Source organism: Megalops cyprinoides, chromosome 3 (genome assembly GCF_013368585.1).
Source record: "Megalops cyprinoides isolate fMegCyp1 chromosome 3, fMegCyp1.pri, whole genome shotgun sequence".
Lineage (NCBI taxonomy): Eukaryota > Metazoa > Chordata > Actinopteri > Elopiformes > Megalopidae > Megalops > Megalops cyprinoides.
The window spans coordinates 10493908-10511859 of NC_050585.1; the positions used below are offsets into that span (position 1 = coordinate 10493908).

The 17952-nt window shown below is 39.0% G+C and overlaps 1 long non-coding RNA gene across 1 annotated transcript; it reads left to right on the forward strand.

The window, feature by feature from the left end:
- Window positions 1–1718: 1718 nt before the first annotated feature.
- Window positions 1719–15885, forward strand: LOC118773957. The gene is made up of 3 exons (XR_005004793.1): window positions 1719–1955; window positions 7080–7165; window positions 15736–15885. It is a non-coding gene; the product is annotated as an uncharacterized LOC118773957 (long non-coding RNA).
- The last annotated feature ends 2067 nt before the right edge of the window (window positions 15886–17952 follow it).

Consider the following 17952-nt stretch of genomic DNA (forward strand, 5'->3'; position numbering starts at 1 on the left):
TTGGGTGACACAGTGAGCAGACAGCAGGCCTTGGACTCTTTCGCTCTCCCGGGCCTAAGCAGGACTCAGCAACACAGAGTGGTCCTGATCTCAGAGGTCTTCAGACGGTGACGGAGCCACCTGTACCGATATGGACAGGCTATGTGATATTAAACTGGGAGCTTTTCAGCAGTTTTAGCAAACCACGCTGACTTACACACATAACACTAAAATCTATGTGTGAGGACTGAATCCCACCAGTAAGAAGTCCTCTTTTTCAAAGACGAAGGTGGAAAGTATCATAATAAGGTGATCATTTGTATAATACCCAGCACCCACAATTTGTTCAATCATCAGTGACAATGTATTTGTGATCTGATGTAACCAATCACAACTGCATTGGTGCATGTGATAGAAGAAATTATGTAGAGCAGATAGCAGCATTTCTGTAATGTTGTGCTTGTAATCTATCCAGCCACCATTTCACTATCATACACATTTTTCTATTGAGAACTTAAAATGTCCTCATAATGTGTTACATACACATAAATACAAATATTAGACTTCAGAAGAATCATACAAATATTGATTGTGTCAGGTATGAATATCTTTCATTCTTGTTAATTATTATTAAACCACTAAGATTGCACAGGGAGGGGCAATCTGTATTGATCAATTCAATACAGAATCTGTATTGATCAAATCAATACAGAATTCACAAATACAATTTTTGGCTCATATAAATGAAACTGAAACCAAATATTGTACATAGTACTTGTGCAGGACCAGTTTTTAATCAGCAGATTAAGTCAAATCAAATTCATTTCAGCTGACTCCTTATGACATGGTGCAAATGCTTTCATTGTTGTTGTTAAAAACAGCAATCCAGAAGCAAAGGGTTCAGAGTGTTTCTGAAAAATATGATTCAGCCCACTGCTTCTCCTCAAACGTGCTGACTTGTGTCACAGAAGCAGAACTGAGTCATATGAAACGCAAACCCTTGACAGCAGTGCCTTGTCTGAGATCTGTTGCCCACGTAACACACACCCACTGTCTGCCAGGGAAGCCCACATACTGATCCATTCCAGGAACGGCTGGCACCATACCTGCTGTGACTAATGAAAGTCCAGTCTCATGTTCACCTAACAGAGGCGTTTTTAATCACAGGCCATTACAATGTGCTGAATCCTCTGGCACCAAATGACTTCGAACTCCAAGCAGGGTGCAGTGTCATTAAATTAAAATGAAGGTGACTTAAAGAAGAAAGGATGGAGGTGTAAGGAATAAATTCCCAATAACTGCCCAACCACTAAAGAGCTGTATTGTGCTGCAGTACTCTAACTCTACAGAATATTTTTTGGCATTGTCAGAGAACAGGGTTAATGGCAATTTGCAATCGGAGGCGAAGTGTTGCGCTTGTTTCTGCAGCAGTTCTAATGAATGCTGAATCCTGTCACGCCACACCTTAATGAGCAAATGCTTCACCAGGGACTGTAGGACAGAGACAGTAAACAGAAAATAAGCAGCTAACAGCAATCGTTAAGGAGAATTTCAGATCTCATGCATTACACGCCGGCCCCTGCTCTTAAGCGCTTAAAGACTGCATTGGATTCACAAAATATACCAAAAGTAAACATTAAACTGTGGACTATGTTTGGAAATTGTGTCCAAAGGTTGCATTCATTTTGATTTTTTTTTCTACCTAGAGCTCTTTGAAAATAACACAGTGAGCTCACACTTCAGGCTAAAGCATAATTCACTGTGGAGAGCGCGTTTTTAAGGAGTGCTTAGAGGTGGAGTGTCTCCTCATTTTACAACCACACACAACCTTTGAGGTGTGTTATATAGTCAGCCGAAGGAATTTAGCCCACAGTTCTTTGTGAAAACAAGTCCACAGCCTGCATTTGCCACAGTTTTATTGGAGAGCAGAGATCAAAGGAGGAAGTGACAGATGCAAAAGTGGATTAAAGTGCACGGTAAGTCAGCAGTGATGCGTAAACCACATAGAGCAAGCTCTTGTTTATCTGTTCATTCTCACCTTCTGAGTTTATCCTGCCCCTCTGTGAGTGCCCTCCCTAACCTTCTGCAGATCCTCAGGGGATCTAGTCTCTGTTTTTGCTGTCTGACCACAACAGGAGTTCAAGAGGATTGTTCCCATGAGGTTCAATCAAAACCTGAAAAAGGACCAGCACCATGACTAATCAAAGTTGTGTGTGTGTGTGTGTGTGTGTGTGTGTGTGTGTGTATATCAGGCAATTTTTCCAGGGGTACTTATATGAACTAAAGTTGTCAAAGTTGATTGTGTTTTTATATGTTTTTAACACGCCTTTATACTTTTGGACAACTGTGAATGGTTGTTGTAAAATAAGGGCACAGTAGTTTGTTTATATAACATTTACATTTATTCATTTAGCAGACGCTTTTATCCAAAGCGACTTACATAGGTTACAGTTCTTTACAATGTTATCCATTTATACAGCTGGATATTTACTGAGGAAATTGTGGGTTAAGTACCTTGCCCAAGGGCACAGCAGCAGTGTCCCAGCGGGGATCGAACCGGCAACCTTTCAGTTACGAGTCCTGCTCCTTAACCACTATGCTACACTGCCGTCCCACAGTATATATAAGACAGTCTGAGATTGACACTGCAGTGCAGCTCCCCTTCAAGGCCAACTGCTGTGATAATTCTTAAATACTAACGTACAGCTGTTAGTGAAACACTTCTCTTTATATAAAAATGATTTGCCCTACAGAAGGATTAGATTTTGTCCCTGGTCTGTTCGTTTGCTTATTTTCTCTAGGAATTAATAAAGTACCATATTCAGGAGGATCAAAGTCCACTGCAGAACCTGAATGATTCATAAGACTTTATAGTACATTGACATTATACCAGTGTCACAACATTGTAATTATTTTAAGAACAAATGAATGTCACAGCATACCCAGCCACATAACCACACAATAACAAATGTGGAAGAGAGTGCAGATTAGTAGAATTATCCTGACCTCCAACCTCAGCTCTGCTCTTCACTCAAAACCCTTAACCTTTAACAAACCCTAAACCTGAGTACAATCAACACCGAACTTTCATCTAATGACATAACCATGAGAAACTGCAGTTGCACACCACTCGCTTGCAGTCACATAACACAATAGGTACCTGTCAACTTAACATAACGTATGACCCTCTCACACTCAGTTTCATCCGTCATGCTCCTCAGACTTGACCAACGCAGACCAAAACATCCAGCACGTCTGTCCATGTTTGGGATTGATGACCTTTACGGAGCATGATGAAATGTGGTCACAAGGTCATGCAAGCTCAGGATGTTGAAGTGTGCTACACAGCAGTGCAGTGTTCAGGCACACTGTAGACTGAAGACTGCTCTGAGTGGTGGGATGCAAAACAATAATTCAGCGTGAAATCCAAAAAGCTTGCTGTGTAACCTGTCTTGCAATCAAGATGCAATTTTTCCACAAGATTTTGTTTGTATCCTACAATTTAGCCCATTCAATAAGAGAAGCATTAAATTTGTCCTCTATTTTTCTGAAAATGGATCTATTTTATCGACTTCCTGTGGCCATATCCAAACTATGGCTGCAAAACATTGAATAATTGAAGAACCATAAAGTTATCTCACCTTCAAGAGGTTCTCAGCTAATCTATTTTACCCCAATATATTAATTAATTCCTATTTTATTCACACATATCATTTAGGTGATATAGTAAATATTTATTGTTAAAACAACATTTTATTGTTAAAATGACATTTTAACACTTCCAACATACTGAAAAGAAATTTCATCTCTATGGCAAAAGTATACAAGCTATTCAGTGGGTTGCTGTCTCTGAGCCACACATTACATCAGGCCATTATTTTAAAAAACATTAAATCTGAATTATGCTCTGTTGCATTCACTCTGAGCTCACGGCTGCTAAGGCATACTGTATGACCCCATGCGGTGACATCCCACAGAGTAAACCCACGCAGTCTTTCAACATTAAAAACAAGGTCAACATTTATGAACAGCATTATGATTAGAGTAACTTTCTGAGTTTTTTCCAGTTACTTTTAAAATTTCAGTGCATTTTCACTTTAGCTGCAGGAAAAGCAAGCTGATGGAAAGGCATTTAGGTGCTTAGAAACGCAGGTCACACCAGAAAGGAAAGAAGCCAAGAAGCTTCAATGCTCTAGAGGTGATGCACTTTATTCTTTTAAAATTATTTTTTAGTGGCATGCATGCAATGTTCCCATATTTCTGACCTATAATCAGGTGAACAACTTACTATAGTTCAGGTGAGTCTTCAAGCAGCACAAACACTTGAGACAATCATCTATTTTTAAAAAATTTTAAAGGTACTGCAGTGATTCACAGGTATACACAATGGTTTTACACATCCATTGTAAATTCTTCACAATTCAGCATGCAGTGATATCTTTAATATATTCCGTTCTTTGTTATTAAAGAGCAAGAATGAAGTTGTTATAACCAAATAAAACACACCCTCTTATTCTAGGATTCTTTCTTGAGTATTAAGACAAATTAAATATCCAGACAGGCCATTAATTCACCTTTGCCCACATTGGAATGCATTTTCTTGCTACAAGAGCCACTAATTACACCTTAGCAAAAAGCCGAACCAAGCTGCTAAAGGACTCTTCAGTTACCATTTAGTGTGCAATTGTGGAATATAGTTACCTCCTGAGAATGCTAAGCTGAGTAGATGGGTGTAAGGCGGAGAGAATCAGCTGCTTCTCTGCAGAGGTCACAAAGTGGGAAGTATATCGTCAAACTCTCTGTAGAGATCAGCATGGCGGACTTAATAAAATCAAGAGCTGCCCTCCTCCGTGGCCCAGCTTTTATCTTGTTTATCTGACATGAGCACTTCCTCTTATCACCTAGTTTGGGCTTCCGCCGTCTGCCCCAAGTCTAACCTTGTAAAGCACAGCATTACAATTACATTTTTTGAGACTAGTATTGTTGGCAATAACAATATGGCTTCTCGTCTGCCCCATAGCATTTAAGCATTTATTTTTAACCTGTGTTTTCAGGCCATATCTCATGCCCTAGCTACAGCCAAAGCTAATGTATTTCTATCCCAGTCACTTTTACTTATTCTGTATGCAGCTGGAGTATGCTTTATGCTTACAAAACAAGAAACAGAAGAGGCCTTTACCTTCAACACAAGTTCTACAGCAACATCTTCACCAAAATGATGTTGAATAAAGGAACATCATGTTATACACACATCTCTACTTGTTGAAAAATAAGCAAACATGTCATCTTATAACATAGTGCTTTTCCAGAAGTTTATCTCACCTATGGAAGATTCCATTTTTAGAAATGTTATTTAGAGATGTTCATATGGAAGGTGACATCAAATTACTGTAATCTAAGGTGCTAAAAAAAAGGGTAACGGACATTTTCAGCTGTGAAGCAGTTGTAAATGCAACTACTATGGCAAGATGAAGTTTTATAGTTTTAATCTTATATCTGGAACTGGTTTAGCATTGATGTTATAAAACAAAAAGAAATGGTGATAATTAGATTTTTAAATCAGTCATTCCCTGGGGTACATTTTTTTCTGCCTGTACAGACTCAGAGAAAGGACCAGCTTTGATTGTGTGGGTACATATTAACTATCAGTCCTGAAGGATAGTCCCAATGAACTGGAAGACTGGAAGATCTATCTGTCGGGAGTCATCAGTGTGAGGTTAACTGGTTTTAAAACAAGTAATCAAATATTATCATGCAAATCCCTTTCTGAGCACAGCAGAACTCAGATCTCCTGCCAGATAATGCAGCATCAACTCAGACTAACCACATTCAGCTGCTGCCCCTGTGCAGAGCGAGAAGGCGAAGGAGACAGACAGAGGGCGGCAGGGTGGGGTCCAGCTGAGCTCAGAGGGGATAAAAGACAAACAAACCAAAAAAAGAAAACAATAAAAACAAGAGAGAGACAGATGAGAGGGAGCAAAAAGAGGTGGCAGATAGGTGGGCCGGAAGGTTTGTTGATAATGGGAGATGAAAGGAGGGTGAGAGAGAGAGGCTTAGATAGTGAAACTGAGAAAGGGTGGCAATGAATGTTAAAGAGCAGAAGGAGCACCAGGGAGAGAAATTGTGATAGATAAGACACGTGATACACAGATAGGCAGGGAGAGATAACCACAGAAGAGCCAGTGAGAAACAGAGGCAGGTAATGAGAAAAGAACAGATGTGGGGAGAGATTGCTCTGTGAGTGCGTGCTAGAGAGGGGAGAAAAAGAGGAAAAATGGGAAAAAACAAGTCCAAAAGGAGGGCAATGCAGTCGAAAAAAAGGCAGTTTTGATTATTGTTTAGATTAGAAAAACGCCTGAGTGGCAGCCAGGTAGAAAAATCGAGTGAAAAAGAGAAGCAAATCTCAAGTTACAGGGTGAAAGGATAGACAGCCAAACAATTGAACGAGCTGAAAGTGAAATATTGATTGGCATATAGTGAGATTGGTGTTGTGTTGCTGTGTTCGTTGCCGATGAGGGGAACTTTTTTGAGCCACTGAACAATTGTGTTACAGGCATGCCACCCTATTCTGATGCAAATCTCTTGTGCATTGTTAAGTCTTTGATTATATCTCTCCATGTGTTCACATGTTTTCACATAAAATAAAAAAGGCCTTTTGGCATCACATCAGATTTTCTTTTCATGCCACACGGAACCCATCTCTGTGCTACTCATTTTGCCACAAGAGGGCACCAAATGCTTGCTGGATACACCTGTGTACTTAGCATGCACAGACTAGCTCTTTCCTGGGAACATGCTTTCAAGCAATTACTTTAGCTAGTAGTATTCCCTTGTTTATAGCATGCTGAGCAGATGTTCACATTTAAATGGAATTGACTGTGACGTGGGGAACTGGAGGTCAGCAACCTCGTCCTTGTGTCTGTGTGCGACCCTGTCCACAAACTCTGCACCAATGATTGTACCCCCTTCACTGAGCGTTTTCCTCCGTGTTAGATCCACTCCAGTAAAAACCATAAACACTACATAATTGCCTGGAAATGTATTTTTGCTGAAATGGGGGCAGAGTATAAGAGGATTTTTCTCACTCTTTTATTTCATAGTGCAACGGCCCTGTGGAGTGATTGATTAACTGCCAGACCAATGATCTGCACCTACAGCCTGTTTCCTCCTCACTTGCCATGAGTGGGTAAGAGTCCCTTATGCCACCTCTGACATCTCTCAGTGCCACCCAGCACCTGCAAGCCAGTTCGAGGGAGGCACGGGGCCCCTCTGTAAGCAATTGCCCAAACAAATAAGTTGCGCAGACACAAAGCTGTCAGACCGGTGCATTCTCTCTGCTTCTTCGCAAGTCACCTGTCCAAGGCCCCCTCCTCTGAGAAAAGCCATTTTCATGCTCTACCCTGAAGGGAAAAAAAAAAGTTGCGAGGCAACCACCCATTAAATTGGTTCTCAGCGCAGAATCATTTGATCATGCTGTGGACGTGACTTGTGTTCCTCCGCTTTTATTCCGGGCGCTCTTTGTGCTTGGCTACCTCTCGCCGTCCACACCTGGCTACCTCCGATTCGAAGCAGTGCTTCAGGAAGGTCCGCGCGGCGCCAGCTCTCACGGACGCAGTCCTCACTCGCTCAGGCCCTAAATTCCACCAATATGACAACCCGACATTCAGACAGACTTGGACCTGTCGCTTGCCCGAACCACTCATGCCACTCAAGCCGGCGAATCTCAATGCCATATTTCACCCACCTGGTCTGAGCGGTGCCCACATCTCACCGTGCACCTCACATCCATCAGTGCATTTTACTTCTGGGTGTTAAGCAAGTTACGTTCACACCGGAATCGCTTGTGACACGACAGGGACCTACTCTGCATATCCTGAATTCACAAATTGTTTAATATGTCAGATGAAGTTGCCTTCGAGAGGACATGTGTCAGTATTCTCAGCAGGCCGTGGGTGTAATTATACACAAACCAAAACAAAAAGAGGCCTTGTAAGATTTCTCCAGGGGCATATGCTGAACAGTATTCCATTATGCAAAATACTTGAAGGTTACTACCTTTGTGGTTATTCTTCTAATAGAGGAATTTCTGTTCTGGTATGACATTCATTTCGTAGCAGACATTTATCAGATATAAAGCAGGTAAACACTATGTACAATAAGATGCATGGAAGACAAAATAATATCACCATACATGGAATGAATCTTTTTTTCTTTTTTTATTCTCATCTGTTGAGATCACCATCAGTGAGCAAGCTCCTCTTCTAATGTCTTTGTTCCTCTGTTTCTAAGGCCCGGAGTCTTGCTGCATTGCGCTTTCTCCTGAACCTTCAATACAAAATTAACCAAGTGGCGCCTTTCGTCATTACTGTCTCACCATTGTGATTCCTCGCAGTTGCTGAAATGAGCAGTGTTGTGTAAACGATGAAAATGGTTACGCCTGCTTGATGTTGTTCTTCAGAGCTAAAAATAAAGTGCATTGCAGTTAGATTCAATCAGGGCCTAAATCTCCAGGGCCTGACTGGTGGAATGAGCTGCCCGTCAAGTTTAGTGTGCAGTCTCTTACTGCGTTTCCTCATCTCCCAAAGACACCTCTGTACCTCTGCTTCTGCTCCTGCTCCAAACTTTTCTGTCGACCCCTTAGTAAATCCCTTTAAATATGATATGTAAATATGATTCTGTTGTTCTAATGCTCAACACTTTACTCACAAAAATATGTTTTTCTTTAATTACACCTTCTGTTATTGGCGTTGGTTTGATTCTGACCTGAATTGCTTGTCAATTTAATTGTGGGTGTCATCTTCCCACATATATTGTATTAAAGCATCAGTTCTGATCTAGATTTTATTTGATATCAGATTTAGCACTGTAATTAATGACTCATCCTCATTCTTCTTATAATAAAAAAAAAAAAAATAATAATAATGGCAAAATATGAAGGTGCCTTTCAAGCAAGCTGACACATGACCGATGTCAATCTTACATTTGCTGAACTTGGCTGAATGTGTATGGCAGTGTGAAAGCACCCCAGGGTTATTTCAGTCACACTTGACTGGACACAGGAAGAGGACCAGCCTTGAGGGACCCAGGTGGAATGAAACAACATACGCTGCATCAATGCCACGGTGCAGACGGATACATAGCAGCGGAGTGAAAAGCGTGCACGCTGCCGCGGAATGAAAAACAAACTCATGAGAGTACATTGAAATATATGACATAGCTTCATCTGGACATCACTGCGATCAATGTGCATACGTGCATATTGTTACAGATTGTTATCCCTTGTTATTCCACCTTTGACGGCACAACATCGTGCCAGATTTGTGACAGATTAGCAAACACAATGAGCTTGAGTACAATATGCGACAGCTCCAAAGGTCTTCAGGTACTGATGTCTTGTTAGTTTACCTTTTCTTGCCTCGAGTTGCTATCTTGACTCCTTGACAAGTTTGGTAATCTCTTATAATATTTAAACTGAATACTCAAATATGATAATGTTTAAAATGAACCCTACAGCTCCAATTTTCATCATAGATGCTATCATTTCTTATAATATCATAATATTTTTATATCTATAATTGTATCTAGTATCATGCACTTGTGACGTACATCCCTCATATGTATTTTAATATTTAAACTTTACTATTTTTAGGAATAATATGACTCACTTTCGACTAGTTTGAAACTTTTCATATGGAAATAGCCATCTGCTTTGGCGCACATCTATACAGTTTAGTGAGCAAAAATCAACTGTGGTCATCGAATTCTTTAAATGATATCTCTGAACTTCAGTCTGAGTAAAATTGTGACTGCTAAAATCAGTGTGAAGTCCAAGACTGTAAAAATAGTTCTGCACCCTCCATTTAAATTCTACGTGAGCTGTGAGCTTCATTAAGTGGCAAATGGTCCTGTCAGCCACCCACTATTGAAGTTCAAGCTCTCATTTCCAACTGAAAACCTTCACCTCATTTAAAAAAGAAAATCTAAATGGCTGTTATAAGTCCTCAAAAACGAGTCTTTTTGGCTCAAGACATGTCAGTGTGTGCAGAGAAAATATAATTTGCTTTAGAAGGACATCCATAGAATGTGGGAGTCATGTCAATTTAAACAGATATGAAGGAATTCCATACCTATATGGATTTCCACTTTCTGCAGCTAGCATACTAATGTAAGTCTGATGGAAGCAACATACAACATACTGTACAATCACTTACTGCTTATACGTATCCAACATGTAAAGACTTCCAGTGCTGTCTTGCTTCAGTGAAAGTCACTATAAATATTTATGTTAAGAAATTGTGATTTTTCCCCACTCTAGAGACTGAAGTGCCCTTCACTAATTGACATCTAAAAACATTGTTTTACCACTGGATAGTGCAAGGGCACTGGTATGGGTACATGTAAAAGTATTCACAGCCCCTGAGTAGCGCTTGTTCTTGCACATGCTTGCTTGCGACCATTTGCTAGCTTTTTTTAAGCAGGGAAACTATTCAGTGGTCAGGGGAAAATGATTCAAAGATCGAAGGAATCACAAGTTCAAAGTCAATGAGTTTAATTTTATGGTCACTTTCCATCACATTTAATTGAAACTCATTAATCTCAACAAAAGCTAATTGTTCTCATTTGAACAATAACAGAAATCCAATTTCAAGGAAGACTGAAATGTTATTTTGCTTCATGGAGAGGCAGGGGGTGCACCTTGGTTTTCTTAATTCTGTTTTTAAAAATTAAATACTTATCTTCAAATACAAATTTCATTTGGAAATAAGCAGCAATATTTGAAAATTCACCAGGAGTACTTAGTTTCATATGTATAAGGAAATGAATTATACAGGGATAAGAAAAAGTACATTTGGAGCCCTGGGTCATGATTTGTGCTTCACAATACCGTAGAACAAGTAAATAACAATATTTTTATTCCTAAAATAGTTGGAGGGAAATTGGCTAATGAGTTGTAAATGAAAGTGATTTGCTTTTTCTGAAGTCTGAAGGTTTGACATGCATCAGATGAGTAAAGCATATAAACAATCAGGTGTTGTTAAGCTTCACCAAACAATCTTTAAAAGAATTCCTGTATGTCTTTTTATTTTTATCCATTTTATCTTTGTTTTCCCTCCATCATGTTTTCTTGTCTTAAAAACTGTAAAGTGAGGGCTATTTTAGTTTTCCCTCTTACTTTCCAGCTCTTGTGTAATATAGTCATACTAATACTATGAAAAGAATTTTCTTTACTTAGAAGGCTGGTTCTGTCTGTCTGTCACTCTGTACATATATACACACATTATATATATATATATATATATATATATATATATACTGTATGTTTGTGTGTATGTGTGTATCACTGTGTGTGTATCACTAGTACACTATATGGACAAAAGTATTCGGACGCCTGACCATTACATTGTAATGACATTGTATTGAAATACATATACTTTAATATGGAGTTGGTCCCCCTTTGCAGCTATAACAGCAGCTTCCACTCTTCTTGGAAGGCTTTCCATAAGATTTTGGAGTGTTTCTGTGGGAATTTGTGCCCATTCATTCTGTAGAGCATTTATGAGGTCAGGCACTGATGTTGGACGAGAAGGCCAGACAATCTCCGTTCCAGTTCATCCCAAAGGTGCTCGATAGGGTTGAGGTCAGGGCTGTGTGCAGGCCAGTCAAGTTCTTCCACACCGAACTCATCAAACCATGTCTTTATAGTCCTTGCTTTGTGCTCTGGGGCACAGTCATGTTGGAATAGAAAAGGGCCTTCCCCAAACTGTTGCCATAAAGTTGGAAGCATAGCATTGTCCAAAATGTCTTGGTATGCTGAAGCATTAAGATTGCCCTTCACTGGAGATAAGGGGCCTAGCCCAAACCCTGAAAAACAGATGTGGCCAAATAATTTTTTCCATATAGTGTAACTTGTAACTTGTAACTTGGAGCTTGAAAGAAATTTGAGATAAGAAAGAAATCTCAAGTTTCTCTAGAAAGCAATAAAAACAGGGAAGTCATTTATTTGTGTGTAGCTGGAGTGACCCAAGTAAAAGGCCCTGAAAATCAGAATTCTGTTCGCTATTGACTGAGTTAAAAGTATAAATGGAAATTCAGCAATTCGCCAATGACATCAACTGCTGCCACCAACAATTAATTATTTATCTCTGAGCTAGTCACAGACCCAAATCTGCATGTAGCAATGAAAAGCTGACAGACATTTACGTCAATACTATTATAGAGGTGGGCCAGATGGGACTGTGCCTTTCTGTGCTGCCTTTGTAATCCATATTGACTGGATTTCCTACATACTGGTCATTCTCTGGAGCGAAGATTAGTAATTACAAGAGAAATAATGCTTGCACATATATGTATGTATTCTTAATGCTCACACTTTATATTAACCCTGTGAAACCTGTCCTATTTTCAAGTTTCAAAGGGTTAATATAAAGTGGATTACTCAGGATCTGTGATACACACTCCATGTATCATTTTATTCAGAACCAATTTGTTTAATGGAAAATGCCAAGATCCCTGACCGTGACATGAAGAATTTCATATGCCCTTTTATATGAAGTAAAATAATTCACTTTTTGAAAAAAAGTACTTGAATCTCACTCCAAAAGTAAATGTGTCAGATTAGTAGAGAGACTGATAGAGTAGTTTTTTTGGATGACACACACATAAAAATGTCAGAGAGACATTCCATTGCTTTGTAATATGAAAAAGTTGAGTGCCAAGTGAGAATATGCTCAGAAATGTGAAAGTTAGATAAAAATGTTGGCTATTCATTTTAAATACACAGCAAACAGTAAATAGCTTTAAATTTCATATAAAATAAATACAAATGGAGATTTTTAACTACTATTTACGTAAATAATATGAAATCAAACAAAACAACAATACATAACTATATATGTTTTCTGCAATCAAATAGAATATAGGCAAACTTTGCACCACTGTTGTGGAACCAGTTCTTTCAACACATTCAACACAAAGAGACAGGCCTCCTGCACGTGGTAATATATAGGAGGTTTCTTTGTTGAGGGTGAAGTAAACTCATATGGCTGCAATTTGCAGCTTTCAGGCTCAGTGGGATGAGTGTACCTGCATAATCCATTATTATACAGTATGTAATCTCTGCATAAGCAATACTGCTTTGAAGGAAATGCTCTGAATTGTGACACTGAGTAGCACAATGTTTTCATAGCATATAGTTTCATTTTATATTGAATATGCACTATTTCAGCCACCATCAGCAATTGCAGTTGTTTATAAAAGCTTTCAGTAGTGGTATCATGCACAGGGTGTTATATATACTCAATGTTATACTAATACTGAATTGGTCCATGAGCGTTATCACACTATATAGGCAATGACCATGACTGTATGTTTATCAAGTAGTGACAACATATGAAAATCTTATGAAGATGGTAATAGTAGTTTGTCAGTTCAGAGTATTTTTACAAGTTTTAATGTATTCTTTATTTTTATTTTTAAAATATTGTGTTGATATTTAGGTGATGGCTAATAACTGTAAGTGGCTAGATAAAGTGCACAATTACATTTCAAAATCATAAAATAAATCAAATAAACTAGTCACTACATTTACGTAAGCTCAATGGTTACATTCATTTATGACTTTCACATTTTTTTTTGTGTGGGCACAATTAGGAAGCTTGCATTTATGAAACATTGACCAACCAATTGGCCTAAGTGGGATACGATATTGATAGGGCTTTCTTTGGTATTTGATCCTTATGCTTTTGCATTACAAAAAAATACTGATAATTCTCATTTCAGTGCAGTCACTATAGCTAGCTAAAGTCTAGCAATTTAATTCTTGCTATTTACTAAAGTGAGCTGGAACAGATATGCTAGTGTGTGTTTATGTTTGAAAAGTACAAAAGCTGTGAAGCTTAAAGTAGCTAGCTACTGTAAATAACATGACTAACAACTCCAAAAATGCAAAACTTCACTGCATGACTTGACTCTGATTTGCTTATATTAATAGAGACACAATCAAGCAAAATTGACATTTTTTTCATCCTTGTGGGGGCCATGTGGTTGCACAGCACGCCCTGCCATTGCATAGTTTGCTACATACAAAAACTGCCCCTGGATTTCCCACAATTTGTTCAAAAGGAATGACTTGTTCACAAAATACACACTTACTTGTGGAAAGTGGCATGTAAGAGAAGTCAGCTGTTTCATAAACCATACATCCATTTTGTGATTTGAATAATTCTAATACTTTTCAGATTATGAGAATGTGCCATAAGAATTTTTGACAAAACAATGGCATTTCTTTCGTTTAAAATGGCTGAATGTCATTAAGGCTGCTGCAGCACCGATTTACCTCTGTAGCCAACAGTCTGCAGGAGTTTGGGGTTGTATTTGAACATAATAGGACATTAATAAAACTATAGCCAAGCTGTACCAACAAACAATGAGTATGCAAGTCTATTCTCTGGTTTCACCATCCTCATAAAAAGTGAAGTCCTTAGAAAGCCATTTCCTCCACATAATTAAAGTATATCTAAAACCTCCCAAGAACCCTGCAATCCAGATAAAGCAATACATATGGAATCTCTCCTGTTGCTCAGGGAAATAGTCTGATCCTGGGTGACTATCTCTGTCTAGTTTGACTTTAAAAGTAAAATATTTCTGCTTAGAAAAAACGGTTCCCTTCATTACCTACATCACCAAGACTACTCAGCATTTTGATACTGATCTCAGCCACCATGGAAACATATACAAAACACAAGATCTTCCTACACCGTGTCAAGCACTGCCAAGCTCTGAATAAACATTGGCCTTGCATCTTTGAGATGTTTTCCTATTTATGTTACAAGCCGATTAAACCTGAATGCTGTCACAGCCTTTACTGTGCACACACACAGCAGCCCCTATGCTCCAGCTGATGTGTCATTACCGCCTCATCACCTTATTCTCTTCACTTGAAGCTCTGCTTTCCCGCCCTCTCAGTGCATAAAAGACATATGTGAACATATCTCAGAGTCGGGAAATGAGGGTATTCTACAGGCGAGTTAACTAAAAAAAAAAAGTGTCTGGCAGCCTTTTATCATATGCTTTTAAAGTCCCATTTCCTTCTGCTGTCTGCTCCTCCTGCAGTCACTTTCCAAACCCCTTTCCCTTTATTTTTATTCTTCACCTCTACCTCATTCATCTTCTTCCATTATCCTTTAATTTGCTATATACTGAACTAGTCTGCTATATTCTACGAGATTGAATTCTTCGGTTTCTTATAAACGCTTCAATTCATTGCTGTTTTTATCAGCGGCATGATTGTGTGTAAACATAAATCACACTTTAACAGTATAATCAGGCCCTTGAAATGGAAAATATTTAATGAATAGGTTACCACTTATGAAGTATGTTTTAATATATTTAATATACCAGCTGATATTACAAGAAGAAATGGTAAAACAATAAGGAGGTATTTAATTGGTAACATAATCGTGGGTATAGGCCTACCACTTAATGGTAATGACATGGTTAACATTCCAATTTTAAGTTGCAATTGCTTAGACTCCCCCCACAGTGAGTTGCAGAAACTAAGACAAAAGTAGCAATTACACTAATGTGGTATCAGAGCTGTGAAATGGTAGAAAACCTACTCAACTTATGAAAAGATTGATGTTAAAACCTTACAAATGCATCAGATGTATTTACGAACCATTATCCTAACAGCAGACAGAAATGGTTTAAGGAAGCATGGCCATTTGATATGATTGCTCTTTCTCTCCTGTGTTGCAGGTGATGACAGCAGACCACCATGCCGACCATACCTGTGCCCTCTGCCAGCTGGCCATGGAGACAGACAGGAGCTGGAAGCCCTCAGGGGGCAGAGACCCTGCCATCCGTCTCCCCCAGTTCCAGGTGGCTGCGTAGTGGGGGCGGGCAAGAGTGCAGCAAGGTGAGAGGGTTCCCAGGTATGGGGGGGAAAGGCTCCTTAATTGCTGTTCGGAGCCAACTTTGTGCCACCTGGGGGCAAAAGGAGGGGGGGCTCGAGGGAGTAAGGCCTTTCAAATTACCATTCCCATTGCTAACACTAATCCCTTGGGGTTATTGATTTAGCGGAGTGGAAGAGTATCTCAGCTTCCTACGACACCAGTAATTTAACATTATAGTAACTTATGTGTATGTATAGATCAGAGAGTTATCCCTGTCTCTTTATCATTTATGCAGAAATAATGATGGCTAGTATGATCCTTAAAAGAACATATCGTTTTTTGTTCTTTAGATAGCAAAAAATAGTAACTTTATGAGGGTTGGATCATGTCATGGAGTTGACTTTTCATTGCAAATGAATGAGGTCAATGGGACAGAATGAGAGAATCTGAAAGAGAGGGAGGAGACAGACTGTAGCACACAATGACAGCTGAAACAGGAGGAGCATATACACTACTGCAGCTGCCAGACTGAGGGGAATCAGGTGTGGTCCTTCCTTGTAAACATCCAGCAAATCTATTAACATTCATGCTGTATTGTGAATTTAATTTAATTAATTTTTTGTCACGTATATATGTTGTCACAATCCTTGGTTATACAAGTGCTGTGAATAGATGAATGTAAAAAGTGTTCAAGTCTTAAAATACATCATTATAAGAGGTGCAAAATATCTTACGTTCATTGCCAAGAGTGAATTTAGCTATGGGGGGCAATTGACTGTAACCACTACTGTGTCCTCATATTATCCACAAACATGTGATATGTCAAAATGGATTAACATTAACTGGTATGACATTATGAAATAATAATACTTTTCTTCCCTCTTATTCAAGAGTTCCATACATAGAGTGACATACTTTTGTGTTGAAATATATCACACTTTTATTGCAAGCCTGACTTGAATACAAATTTGTGCTTGGAATTATGTCTCAGAAGTCTGAATATCCCCACAACTTTACCCAGAGCAATCTGAACAATTCCAACTGGTTTGAAAAGTTGACAGGGTGTGCTGCTGTGGAAAGAAACTACCAAATGAAAGGGCAGTCATTGGAAACAAATGTCTAGAAGATCAGAGGAGACAAAAACATCTAAGCATTATTTTATTACCTGAAGGACAACATCATAAGGAAATCCAAGGCAATCCTTTCTAAATTACTGCATTAAAAAAACTTTATTTACTTGGTGTTTCCTTGCTGCGGTGTAAAAAGGTATATAATCAAATTCTTCATTAATCTGTAAAGAGCCGAGACAAATTGAAGTGCTTACCACAGGAAGAGACTTTTTGGATATTTACTTTAAAGGCTGTTGTTTCCCTTGATCTAAATGAAGAATTAGATTACACACTCTCTTTCCAAATGAGGTCCTTCAAAGCTGGCAGCGCTTGTTCCCGATGCATCAGTGGGGCATCCGTGTCCCATCTCACTGTCTGATTTTCACGCTGTGTTCAAGGACAAGAGGGAGGGTGCCGTACCCTTCGCAGTACTGGGTCAGTTCAAATCAAATGGAAGAGCTGACAATTGAAGTTCCATGCCTCCATTACTGCTAATGTGTTAAGGGAAAATCTCAAGCCATTTAAGAATGCCACAGCCAGATTCCAGAAATGTGTGATTGTTGACAGGGATCCAGAAACTGACATGGATACTCAACATGTGACTACTCTTGGGAATCACTTCCAGAAGCTTGTAGTGGTGTCATATGACTCAAATCTAAAATCATTGATTGATGATTTTTATGATTACAATGATCCTCTTCAGCCACTAGATGATACTAAATGGGCCGTCATAAATAACTACCAATGGGACTCAGTTCCCCAGAAAGTCAACCTTATTCAAATATGTGTGGAGAAACTCCCCCCTGGAAGAGTGATGGAAAACCCTTGTAATGTGAAATGAAGCTCCCTTACTATGATCTTTAACCTTATTCATCAGAAGTGGTCTAAAGTGGACTAAAACCATCAACACTAGATAAATCAACAAAATATGTAGAATGCCGACAATGCCAGCATGTTTAATGCTGTTGTGA